We start from the raw sequence: 13,617 nt of genomic DNA on the forward strand, positions 1-13,617 counted from the left end.
TGGCACAATCTCAGTTTGGAGGTGGTTTTTTGTTTTGTTCTGTTTTGTTTTTGAGATGGAGTCTTATTGTATTACCCAGGCTGGAGTGCATTGGCCAAATCTCAGCTCACTGCAACCTCCACCTTCCTGATTCAAACAATCTTCCTGCCCCATCCTCCTGAGTACTTGAGACTAAATGTGCATGCCATCACATCGAGCTAATTTTTGAATTCTTTTATAGAGAAAAGGTTTCACCATAGGCGTGAAATCACGACCTCAGGTATGTGCCTGTGTCAACCTCATGAAGTGCTGGGTTTACAGGTGTGAGGCACCATGCCTGGCCCTGTTTTGAGTTTTGTGTGTTTTTAACTCACATAGCTCAGAGAAAGCTTTAAAGAATTCACAGAAGTGTAAAAAAATCTGTTGAGTCATAGCTGTTGTTTTTAAAGCATGCATAGAAAATTCTCTACTTTGAGGGTCAAATATGAGAGATAAGAAGACAGAATGTTATGCAATAAACACAGTCAAGTAATGAATGGGTTTCTTGGGGTGGATGATAAAGATAATAAAGAGGAAGGAACCAGACAGAGGAAAATAGATCAAGGATATTCATTGTATTATTAGAACTTTAGGGTGTGGCAATAATTTACTGTTTCCTAATCATCTGAATCTCCTATTGTAAAGAAGAGCAACAGGAGACTAAAAGATTACTTTGTTGCCCAGTTTGTAGGTCCATTCCGAGGCAAAGCTTGGGTTGGATGCCGGTGTTTCTGATCGCCAGTTGTGTTTTATCCAAACACCAGTGGCGGTAGTCAAACACCTCAACTATCTGTTCACTGTCCTCAAAGCCCTTCCTCCACATTCCTGTCTTTGACCTGATTCTACCTAATTTTTATCCACATGATGTCGTACTCTAATAAAACCTATTTTGTTTCCAAATTAGGAGAATATATTTTACAATGTGTTATTTCATTACTTGTTTACTTTAAAAAATATTTAGCACCTGTGAGCTATTGATATTGTTTAATTACTTCTTTCTCTGTAACTTTTTTTTTTGTATTTGAGACAATGTCTCCCTCTGTCAACCAGGCTGGAGTGCAGTGGTGCCATCTGGGCTCACTGCAACCTCCACCTCATGAGTTCAAGCAATTCTCCTCCCTCAGCCTCCTGAGTAGCTGGGATTATAGGCGTGCACCACCCCACCCAGTTAATTTTTGTAGTTTAGTAGATATGGGGGAGGGTTCATCTTGTTGGCCAGGCTGGTCTCAATCTCCTGACCTCAAGTGATCCTCCCACCTTGTCCTCTCAAAGTGCTGGGATTACAGGCATGAGCCACTGTGTCTGGACTGTTTACTTCTTACAATTTTTCTTTATTGTGTAGTTCATTTTCTATTTCTGCCATATGAAATATTCATTCCTGGAAACTTCATTTAAAAGCCAAGCTTACTCCTCCTCCTCCCTTCCAAAGCGCCCTATAAGATAATAAATTCATTACTCAATATGTACATATTTTACAATATGGGGATTTTATTTTACCACAAATACTTTTAAAAAATCGATATCTTAAGTACAACTTTGTTTTTGCTTTCTTGTTACCATGTGCAATCAATGGAATTTCAGACCCTTGGAAGGAAATTCATTTTATAGTTGTGGTCATCTTTCTTTTTCTTTATTTTCTGTTTTCTTTCTTTCTTTCTTTCTTTCTTTCTTTCTTTCTTTCTTTCTTTCTTCCTTTCTTTCTTCCTTTCTCTCTCTCTCTTTCTATCTTTCTTTTTTTTGGGACCAAGTTTGGCATTTGTGGACTAGGCTAGTGCAATCTTTGCTCACTGCAACCTCTGCTTCCTGGGTTCCAGGTATTCTCATGCCTCAGCCACTTCAGCCTCTGGAATTACATGTGAACACCACCATGCCCAGCTAATTTTGTATTTTTAATAGGGATAGGGTTTCACCATGTTGGTCAGGCTGGTCTTGAACTCATGGCCTCAAGTGATCTGCACACCTTGGCCTCCAAAAGTTCTGGGATTACAGCTGTGAGCCACTACACCCAGCCAGTGTTCTTTTTTCTCCCTAAACTTGTCAAAAATACCGAATAACAATTTAAAAAATTATCTGCCCATCGTGGCACATGACTGTAGTCCCAGCTACTTGGGAGGCTGAGGTATGAGGATTGCTTGAGCCTGGCAGTGAACTATGATTATGTCACTGCACTCCAATCTGGGAGATAGAGAGAGACCCTGTCTCAAAACAAACCAACAAACAAACAAAATGTGATCTACCATCTCAGCAAATTTATATATATATATTTCCCTGTTGTATATACAATTCAGTATTGTTAACAATAGGAACTGGTATGGTAGATCTCTATGGTTTATTTATCTTATTCAACTAAAACTTTGTATTCTTTGACCAATATACTTCCTCTACCCCCTCAAGCCCTATTCTCTGATAACTACCTCTCTATTCTCTGCTTCTGTGAGTTTGACAATTTTAGACTCTGCCATAGTTCATTCTCATGCTGCTAATAAAGACATACTTGAGACTGAATAATTTATAAAGGAAAGAGGTTTAATGGACTCACAGTTCCACATGACTGGGGAAGTCTCATAATCATGGCATAAGGCAAAAGGGGAGGATAGGCACACCTTACATGGCAGCAGGCAGGAGGGATTACATGTAGGGAAACTCCTATTTATAAAACCGTCAGATCTGGTGAGACTTATTCACCATTACAAGAACAGCATGGAAAAAAATGCCCATGATTCATTTACCTCCCAGTGGGTCTCACCCATGGCATATGGTGATTGTGGGAGCTACAATTCAAGATGAGATTTGGGTGGGGACACAGCCAAACCATATCTGATCCTTGCATGTGTGTGATCATGTGACATTTAATATTTGCTTTTCTGTGCCTGGCTTATTTCACTGAATATAAGGCTCCCAGTTCCATCCATGTTACTCCAAATGATAGAGTTTCCTTCTCTTTGAAGCTGAGTAGTATATCATGGTGTGTATGTATCACATTTTCTTTACTCATTTGCCCTTGGATGTACACTTAGATTATTTTCCATCTTGGTTGTTGTGAATAGTGCTGCCATAAACATGGAAGCATAGGTTTCTTCACAAGATCCTGGTTCTCTTGGGTTTTGCAATCTAGCATAAAGCAGGCATGGACTGTCAGCAAGTGAATAGATAGGTAAATGGATCAATATTGATTAGTGAGCTTTGCTCATCAAGAGATGTTAGTTTAGCAACCTTGATCTCCTGGGCTTAAGCCATCCTCCCATCTCAGCCTCCCAAGTAGCTGAGACTACAGGCATGCAGCAATGTACTCGGCTAATTTTTGTAATTTTTTTTTTGTAGAGACAGTGTCTTACCATGTTTCTCAGGCTGGTTTTAAATTCCTGGGCTCATGTGATCTTCCTGCTTCAGCCTCCCAAAGTTCTGGTGTTACAGACATGAGCCATTGCAACTAATGCAGGATTTCTAGAATATCTCTAAATTGCCTTTTTCTGCCTTGAGCCCAGCATAAGCTGCCCCTTACTGACATTCAAGTCATTCGTTAGCACATTCACAGCTTCAAATGACATTAGCAACTAAAACAAAAGTCAGCCCCTGTGCACCATGACACCAAGTCCCTGAAATTCTTGGGCTCTCTGTTTGCAGTCCTCATGCAGCCCCCAGCTGATTGCGTGTCTGCACTGGTTTCTCTCTTTTTCAGGAGATTTTTTTTTTTTCGAGACGGAGTCTCGCTCTTTCACCCAGGCTGGAGTGCGGTGGCGCGATCTCCGCTCACTGCAAGCTCCGCCTCCCGGGTTCACGCCATTCTCCTGCCTCAGCCTCTCCGAGTAGCTGGGACTACAGGTGCCCGCCACCAAGCCCGGCTAATTTTTTGTATTTTTAGTAGAGACGAGGTTTCACCGTGGTCTCGATCTCCTGACCTCGTGATCTGCCCGCCTCGGCCTCCCAAAGTGCTGGGATTACAAGCGTGAGCCACCGCGCCCGGCCTTTTTCAGGAGATTTAATGGCCTCTGTTGATTTCTCTGTCTCCAGGCACTGGGACTTTCAGGCAGGTGCATATGGTGAAGCAGAAGATAGCCAAGCATTTCTTCACCCTCAAGGTGATGACTATTCCCAACATTATTAGCTTGAAGCAGGAGCAGCACGTACACAGTGAGAAATCCGTTCTGAACGAAGTTAGCCACTCATTCCTCATTAGGCTGTGAGTTCCCCTCCTGAGGTCTTTCCCCACTCACCTTCCCTCGACCCTTAAGCATCTCTACTTAAGAGAAACAGGGTGGACTGAGATCATGGCCTGCATGCAAAGCCTCAGGCCACAGCAGTCCCTAACTCTCAGGTCTTATTAGCCTCTGATCTTAGAGCTAGGATACCTCCAGGGCTCCTGGCCTCCATGGTTGACCATGTCCAAAGATAAATGCTCTGTGTCCAGAGTCAATGCACAAAGCCCCTTGCTCCCCTCCTGGGCGAGCCTACTATATCTGCCTGGAAACCGATTCCCCTGAAGGAATCTTTGTTTCCTCACCTCCTTGAGTTTGGCATCCATAACTCCCTGGAGAACTTGTTAAGTTGTTTTCTCAAGGAACTCAGTCATGTGGATGGAGTTGGGATTCAGGAACCCAAGGCATTTTGTGGGTTTCTGGTGGACTACAGTTGAGAGATCTCCATTTAGATGCAGCACACATACTTCCAACAGATGATACCCAACAGTCTTTTGTCCTAGGCTAGGTGTTAGTCCATTCAGGCTGCTGTAACAAAGGATCTTAAGCTCTGTAGTTTACAAATGACAAACATTTGTCTGGTTCATAGATGGTGACTTCATGCTTTGTCCTCTCATGGCAGAAGGTCAGGGGAGTTCTCTGGGATCCCTTTCATAAGGCCACTAATTTCATTTATGATACTGCACTTTCATGACTTCATTATTTCCCAAAGGACCCATCTAACACCACCTCCTTGGGGGAGAGGATCCAACATAGAAATTTAGGAGGACACAAGATATTCAGACCATACCAGCAGGCTAATTCCACCTTTCATCCAGGTGCCTTAGATGAGGATGTCCTATGACTCTCTCTTTTCCCTACATGGGTTACTTCCATCCAATTCCCACGTCTTCTCTCCAACATCTTGCTACAGCTCATCTCCTGTCCACCTGTCCATCTTTGGTTTTATCTGTGTCCCATCTCTCTGCTCTGATTTTCTGCACTGGCCTCCCTCCTACCTGGTCTTTCCCTCCCTGGTTTGCTTTCTTTCAAGAAATCCCTCACTTTATAGCCTCTTTGTTCTTCCCCAAGTACCTCTGCAATGACTTGCCTCTCTCCATTCATCCTCGGTGAATTCCTGAAGTACCCTATATAAAGCCCCAGCAATGCAGCATCCTCTACCAACATCCTCATGACCTGGCCTACTGTGATTACCTCCCTGCAGTAGAAGGTAGAAGGTGCTGTTTACATGCACATAACGGGGACTTCCCCCAGGCCTTTGACAGGCTTCCTTCTTTGCCCTCATCATTGTCCTTCACTGGCCCCACCTGTGGAACACCCAACCATTTTCCCTCATTTACCTTCTGGCCCCTGGACAAAGGATGCCCCCATCATGTTCTTGAACCACCTCATGAGTACCAGAACAAGCACACCTTACTGCATTCTCTTCTAGACCCAATGCTACCAGAACTCCAAACAAAATGATATGCATAGACTGGGTGCAGTGGCTCACACCTGTAATTACAGAACTTTGGGTGGCCAAGGCAGATGGATCGCCTGAGGTCAGGTGTTTGAGACCAGCCTGGCTAACATGGGAAGATCCCTTCTCTACTAAAAGTACAAAAATTAGCCAGGCATGGTGGCAGACCCCTGTAATTCCAGCTACTTGGGAGGCTGAGGCAGGAGAATAGCATGAACCCAGGAGGTTGCAGTGAGTGGAGATTTTGGTATTACACTGCAGCCTGGGTGACAGAACAAAACTCCACCTCAGAAAAAAAAAAAATCTTACACATAGTGGGGACAGATTACATCTTTAAGGAGCAGGGGAAAGAAGTGGTTGACTTTCTACTGTATGATCCTTTATGGAGCTAGAATGTGATCTTTTGGCAGTGTAGCAGGAGGGTCTACAGACTGTCATGCTTCTGCATCTTGGAAACTTAACTAGAATTGTGAGGTCAGTACCTCTCATGTGTCAGACCTGGTTCCCACTCAGGCAGTGGGCAAATGAGGGTCATATAAACCTATAACATGGGTGGGCAGGATGGCTTATGCCTGTGATCCAAGAGCTTTGGGAGGTAAATATTGGAGGTTTTCTTGTGGCCAGGAGCTCAAGACAAGCCTGGGCAACGTAGAAAGACCCTGTCTCTGCACAAAATTAAACAATTTGCTGGACATGGTGGTGCATGCCTGTAGTCCCAACTACTTAGGAGGCTAAGGTGAGAAGAACACTTGAGCTCAGCAGTTTGAGGCTGCACTGAGCTATGATTGTGTCACTGAACTCCAGCCTGGCCAACAGAGATCCTGTCTCTTAGGAAAAAAAAGAAAGAAAAACTAGTTCATGTATTGTTAAAGTAATTGCAAAACTCAGTTATTTTTGCACTAACCTAATGGATTTTTTCCTTTGGTAATTAAGAATACTTCTAGTGATTTGTTTTCTGTAACCTAAAATCATGATTTGAGGTAAAGGAAGGTTAACTTGATGTATTCCTTTGTAACATTGCTGAACTGTTCTCATGCGTTTTAGACAAGCTGTGTTTTTTCAAACTTAGGAAGTATGAAACTAAAAACACAGGACAAATTGTAGACGGTATTTTGTAGGTGAGTTTCTCTACAGAGAGACATGTGTCAATCAGCTAGATTCTGGTGTGTATTTGAAAACCAAGTGGCACAATCTGGGATGTGGTAGCCGTGAAATTAGGAGAGATCAAAACGAGAAACAATTCATGTGAGAACAAAAGTCTAGGACGTTGCTTTTGAAAAAGAACTGTTGCGAGAATCAGGAGGACCAGAGAGACCATGAGGTGAATTACAGGAGGATCTTTATTGGGTGTACTCAGACTTAACAGACATAACATCCACAAACTGGGCCCTGAATAAAGATACTGCTTGGCTTATATACAAACTTCTAAAGGGGGGATGGGCTAGCTTGAAACCAGTTTACAGAAGTGCGAAGCATAGTGGCATGAAAGCAAGGATTCAGAAGAAGAACAAAGGCAGTTAATCAACTCAGGATTACATGTGACTGTTGCCAAGCAACCCAGATGGCTGTTATCAAGGCTTGCTCAAAAGAGCCTTGCACTGGTTTATCTCATAACCTTAACTATGGTGCCGAGATCTGGGCTATAGTTTGGGCCTGCTCAGGCATCTCATGACCTTCACTGTACTTCTCAGATAGAACAGAATAATTGAATTTTCTAGTTAAAGAAGACAGGAATCCACAAGCTCATAAAACTTGCAGAGCAAGGTGCAATCACATGGAGGGGGGTTGGATTCAATGGGAAACTTTACTTTTTCTTATACTTAGCTTGAGGGAGTGCTGGGAGAGTTTCCAGAGCACATTTCTTTGAGCCTTTACTTCTTAGATAATGTTATCAAGATTTTTCCTGTGTTCAGGCATTGCCTGCTACTGCCTTTAGGATGAGTCAGCCTAATATGGAAAGCTTATTTATTTTTCCTTTTAATTATATTTCTCTTTATTTATTTAATTTCTACCTCATTCCCCACTTTGATGCGTTGCTATAAATGGGATTTAATAGAAAGCATCACTGTTGTTTAGTTCTTCATGACAAGGTAGATCTCTATTTGGCAAAGGTTGATACGTATTTAGAGATATTAGTCAAGTGGTAGTTGTTTTGTTCACTAAACCTCTATGGTATAATAAAGTCTTAACTACTGTGTTTTCTATCCATGCAGTATGCATGCAGTGAAGGCATCCTTCAATGTGCCCTTCTCTTTCTAGTATAGATATGGGACAAAGAGTAGCATAGCATTCCTATACCCAGCATGGACAGAAGAGATGTTTACTTGGAAGAGGGGGTTGGCTAAAACGACAGAACAACAGAAATACAATTAACAATATAAGAAAGGTTATTGGGCCTAAGATTTCCAGCCACATTTGCTCATCTGAGGATGACTCCTCAAGCTTGAGCCATGCAGGGCTGTTGTCCTCAGTGGCAACTGGATCTCATTGCAGGATCAGCCAGATCGGATGGTCTGGGTCCTGCTGGCTGGTCCTCTGGTCCTGGGATGCCCATTCCAGCCGATCGTGGTGAATCCAAGGCATGATACCTACAACTTTAATAATAGTGGGAGTGGACAAGATTAGAGGATGCAGCCCATCCCATATGGGTCCCAGAGTGGTTGGCTTCCATTTCCCAACTCAAAGTCCCCAGGTTTGAAAGGGTATATTGGGTCTGTTATACTTACAGGCGTTCATTTCTGTTGCCCAACCACTTACTTTTTGCATGGCCATACTTACAGCCTCCTAAGGCATTTGCCTTCTTAAAGTTAGTTCTCTTGGCTTACAGAGATTATCTTTAACATGACTTATGATTGGGATGGCCAGCCAAACAAAATCGCATAGGATGAATACCCAGTTTGTTTTGTGTGGGTGCACCTACTCAGAGGAGGACCATGGGCAAGACCTGATCCTACCTTAGATGAATTTTCTAACAAAATTTCTTCAGCAGCTCCTTGCGTGTCCAGTTCATATGCTCCACTTTTCCTGAGCTCTGTGGGTGGTGGGCTGTGTGTAACTTCATATTATCTTTAATAGCCAAGTTAAGTCCTGAACTATTTCAGCCACAAATGCTGGTCCATTGCCTCATACTAGAGTTAGAGGCAGTCCCAATCTAGGAATAATGTATTTTAACAACTTGGTCACCTCCTGTGCCCTCTCTGTCTGGGTGGAGAAGGCCTCTATCCATCCTGAAAACATGCAGACAAGCACCAACATGTACCAGTAGCCCCTGATTCAGGGCAATTTGGTGAAGTCCATAAGCAGATTTTCACCCGGTGTGGCTCCTATTTCCTGAATTCTCAGGGGCTGAGTGGGCCCTTGTTGTGGGTTGTTCTGAGCACAAGTTAAACACTGTTCGCAAATAGCTCAAGTAATGTCAGTGAGCCATGGCATACAGAAATGGCACCCCAATAATGTCTCTATTGTTATTACTCCCATGTGTGTTCCTTGATGGAACTGTTTCACAAACTTGGGGGCCACCATTTTGGGTATAGCTAGCCTCCCGTCAGAGAATTTCCATCATCCACCTTCAATGGAATTCCCAGTTTCCTGGGCAAACCAAGCCCTTTCATTTGAAGTGTAGCTTAGGGTCTCCAGGAGGAGATTCTCTGGGAGGAGAGGCATAGATAAGCCTTCCTCTTTAGAAGGTGAAATTGCCATAGCAGCCTGCTTTGCTTCTTTGCCTGCCTTTCTGTTTCTTTTAACCTCTAATGTTCCTGCCTTTTGGTGCCACCTACAATGTATTACTGCTACCTGTTTTAGGGCCCATGCAGCATCTAAGGGCTTTAGAATTTCCTCCTTGTACTTTATTTCTTTACCTCCAGCAGTTAAGAGTCCTCTCTCTTTGTAAGTAGCCCTTGAACATGCAAAGTGGCAAATATATATTTGGAATCTGTGTAATGTAAATGTTTGCCTTTTGACCTTTTGCCAGCCAGAGAGCTCTTGTCAGAGTTCCCAGGTCTGCATTCTGAGCAGAAGTTCCTGTAGGCAAATACTGCACCTCCATTACAGAAATCAAAGTCTCTACTGCATACCCAGCTTGGCAGAACTTCTCTAGTATGAAACTGCTTCCATCAGTAAATTATTCAACATCCAGGTCCCCGAGGGGCCAATCTATCAAATCTCTCCAGCTTGAGAACTCTTCATTTACCACATCCACACAGCAACGAAGGGGGCCTCCTGGCGCTGACTGGATGGGGAGCAAGGTAGCCAGGCTTAGGGTGTTCACAGTCTCTAAAGTAATGGAGGGATTTTCACATAAGAGCCCTTGATATTGAGTCATTCTTGAATTTGGTAACCAATGATGCCCCCTTTGGTCCATTAAAATTATAACTGAGTGTGGTACCTGGATTGTCAGTTGCTGTCATAAAGTCAGTTTATTAGCTTCCTGTACCAGTAGGGCAGTGGCAGTTAGTGATTTAAAACAAGGAGGCCATCCAACTCCACAGAATCCAATTGCCTGGATAAGTATGCCAACAGGTGATGCCATGACCCTATGAGTTAAGTTAGGACCCCTATGGCCATTCCTTTTCATTCATGGACATACAGAAAGAAAGGCATAGATCTGGCAGTCCTAAAGCTGGAGCCTCAGTTAAGGCTTCTTTGATTTCTTTAAAGACCTACTCCTGGTTGTCCTCTCAGGGGAGGGGGTTGCTTCTGTTCCCCCTTTGTGGCTTCACATAATGGCTTAGCCATGAGCAAGAAATTTGGGATCCAGATGCAACAGAAGCCTGCTGCCCCTAGGAAATCTCTTATTTGTTAGTGGGTGCTTGCAGTGGGAAGTGCACAAACAGCCTGTTTACATTCACTACTGAGCCATTTTTTTTTTCCCTTGGCTTATATAGAAGCCTAAATAATGGACACTTTCAAAGCAAATTTGAGCCTTTTTCCCTGACACTTTATATTCTGCCTTCCACAGCAGGTGCCGGAGGTCTTGAGTTCCTCCCAGGTGTGGTAGGCCTTGGCCAGTGGCTTTCTCATACCACAGCCCTGACGATTCTCTTTATTATTATTCTCTGGAGATTCAACATTCTAGTGTCCTCTCCTTTGTGCACAATTGCACACACAATTGGCACACATTGATCTCTCTCTATCCTTAGCCAGCTCTTAAATCCCTGTCCAGATTGGTCTCTTCCATGACTGCCTCCATGTCCGCATCCAACTTGCAAAGCCAGCTTCCCTTCCCATGAGGGCTGCTGCTAGCAAATCAGCCTTTTCCTAAGCCTCCAATCAGCCTCCTTCTTGGCCTCCTGATCTCAGCTAATGTACATCTTGGTAACCACCTCAATAAGCTGAGTATCATTCATGCCTGTGGAGCTTTTAAATTCTGCAGTTTCCGGCCGGGCGCGGTGGCTCAAGCCTGTAATCCCAGCACTTTGGGAGGCCGAGGCGGGTGGATCACGAGGTCAGGAGATCGAGACCATCCTGGCTAACACAGTGAAACCCCGTCTCTACTAAAAAATACAAAAAATTAGCCGGGCGTGTTGGCGGGCGCCTGTGGTCCCAGCTACTCGGGAGGCTGAGGCAGGAGAATGGCGTGAACCCAGGAGGTGGAGGTTGTGGTGAGCCGAGATCGCGCCACTGCACTCCAGCCTGGGGGACAGAGAAAGACTCCGTCTCAAAAAAAAAAAAAAAAAAAAAAAAAAAAAAAATTCTGCAGTTTCCACCTGATTTCTCCCTGGGCCTGCCCTACAAATGCTGTATTCGCCATGCACTGATTTTCAGCAGCCTCAGGGTGAAACGGAGTGTACAAGGAGGATGCCTTACAGAGCCTTTCATAAAACAGGCTTGAGCTCTCATCTGCACCCTGGAGTACCTCTGAGATTTTCCCTATATTGATTGTGTTTCTTTCCACCATCCCTCAGCCCTTGCAGGAGTGCTTCTGACACTTCTGCAGGTGCTGAAGCTGGGTTGCATCATCTGGATCCTAGTGGGGGTTCTTTTCAGGATATTGGCCCTGTGCATGTGCCCGGACATTAACTCTGTCTTCAGTGCATTGGCTTCTAGCCAATGAAGGGCTTCCTGGGTTACTCTCTGGTACTCCTCATTGTTAAATAGCACAGTAGAAGCTGTTTGCAGTCTGGCCAAGTTGGATTATGTGTCAGCAAGATGGACTGCATTAAATCTATGACAGCCTGTGGCTTCCCTGTGTAGGAGGGAGTATGATGCTTCCAGTTTAGGAAATCACTGTTTGAAAAAGGCTGGCATAGGAAGATTCATTCTTCTACCTAAAAGTGGCCATGCTCATTATAATAGATGGGTCCTCTTGTTTCCCTGAGAGGCATTTACATAACTCAGGCATGGCCAGACCAGAGATGATTTGCCTGATTTTTTTTTTTTTTTTTTGAGATGGAGTTTTGCTCTTTCACCAAGGCCAGAGTGCAGTGGCACGATCTCGGCTCACTGCAAGCTCCGCCTCCTGGGTTCATGCCATTCTCCTGCCTCAGCCTCCCGAGTAGCTCGGACTACAGGCACCAGCCACCGCGCCTGGCTATTTTTTTGTATTTTTTTTTTTAGTAGAGACGGGGTTTCACCGTGTTAGCCAGGATGGTCTCAATCTCCTGACCTCATGATCCGCCCGCCTCAGCCTCCCAAAATGCTGGGATTACAAGCGTGAGCCACCGCGCCTGGCTAACTTGCCTGATTTTCCTCACTTTCCTCCTTGACCTCCTGAGGCGAGGGCTCAGATTTCTTTTTATGGGGCATAACCTGGGGCCTATTACCATCTGATCCTGGCTCCTCAGGAGATGGTCTTGGTAAAGGAGAGTATATTGGAATGTAGGTAGTAGGGGTCCCTATTCCCCCAAGTGGTTCCTGCAAAACCGGTTTTTCTTGTGGCTTTCCCTTTGTCTTTGTAGCTGCCAGTGCAGCTGATTTTTCTTTCATTTTTGGGCTTGGCTGCTCGGGCTACAAGCATTCCCCAAAAAGGCTGCTAGGAAAGGCTGCATTCAGCCTTGAGTCAATATAAGGAATTTGATCTGACTGCCATGGCTGTCCTCCAACCCTAGTCACCACCTTCAACACATGGCTAATAGTTTCCATATCTATAGTGCCTTTGGCCAGCCAGCTAACACCAAAAGAGGGCCATTCTAATTCACAGAGAGTTCTCAGCCTTTGGGGTTCAGCTTGATCCTATAATCCCCCCAATAAGCTTTCTTAAAGTTCTTTAACATGCATTCTAATGGGGTGGGTTTTCATGATTTTCTTCCTGTTTCCTCCCAGTTATGGCACAGCACAATCACTCAGACTTTCATCTCTGACTGATTAAACCTGGTTTGTCCCACACTTCACTCAGATGGTATGATCTATGCTAAGAGACCTGCAGCTCCACACACGTCATTCCCCACATTGATTCCTCCTGGAACCATCTCTTTCACACACACTCGCACATTTCCCTGCTCCCAGTTCCCTTTCCTAACTGACTTAGCAAGCCACTCTCATGTACTCTCTCAGTTGGGGTATAAATTTTATCTGAATTGGCTAGCCACTCTCACCACCCCAACCCCTCTGGGGCAGATAACTAGTTACACCTGAGGAGGTGATCAGGCTTTCCTTCCATCCTTGTGGGATGAGTCCTGCTTTGGACAGCAAAACCTCACCACAGTTACTGAAATACACTTGCTGCAATCGTCTTGTAACCCCTTAGGTTCCATTGTGTTGTTAGGGGAGGGTCGCCAGAGTGCGGCAGACCTGCTCCCTTCTCCAGCCCATTGGCACCTGAAGTCACAGGTCTCCTGTGGCCAGGGGTCCCAAACCATCCACAGGCAAAGGAGACAGCCAACTTCTCTTTGGTACTCCTGGCTGCTTGCCAAAAATGTTTAGGGAATTAGGAGGACCAGAGAGACCACAGAGCGAATTACAGAAGATCTTTACTGAGTGCACTGAGACCCAGCAGCCTTAACATCC

This window comes from Symphalangus syndactylus, chromosome Y (assembly GCF_028878055.3).
Source record: "Symphalangus syndactylus isolate Jambi chromosome Y, NHGRI_mSymSyn1-v2.1_pri, whole genome shotgun sequence".
In the NCBI taxonomy this organism is placed as follows: domain Eukaryota; kingdom Metazoa; phylum Chordata; class Mammalia; order Primates; family Hylobatidae; genus Symphalangus; species Symphalangus syndactylus.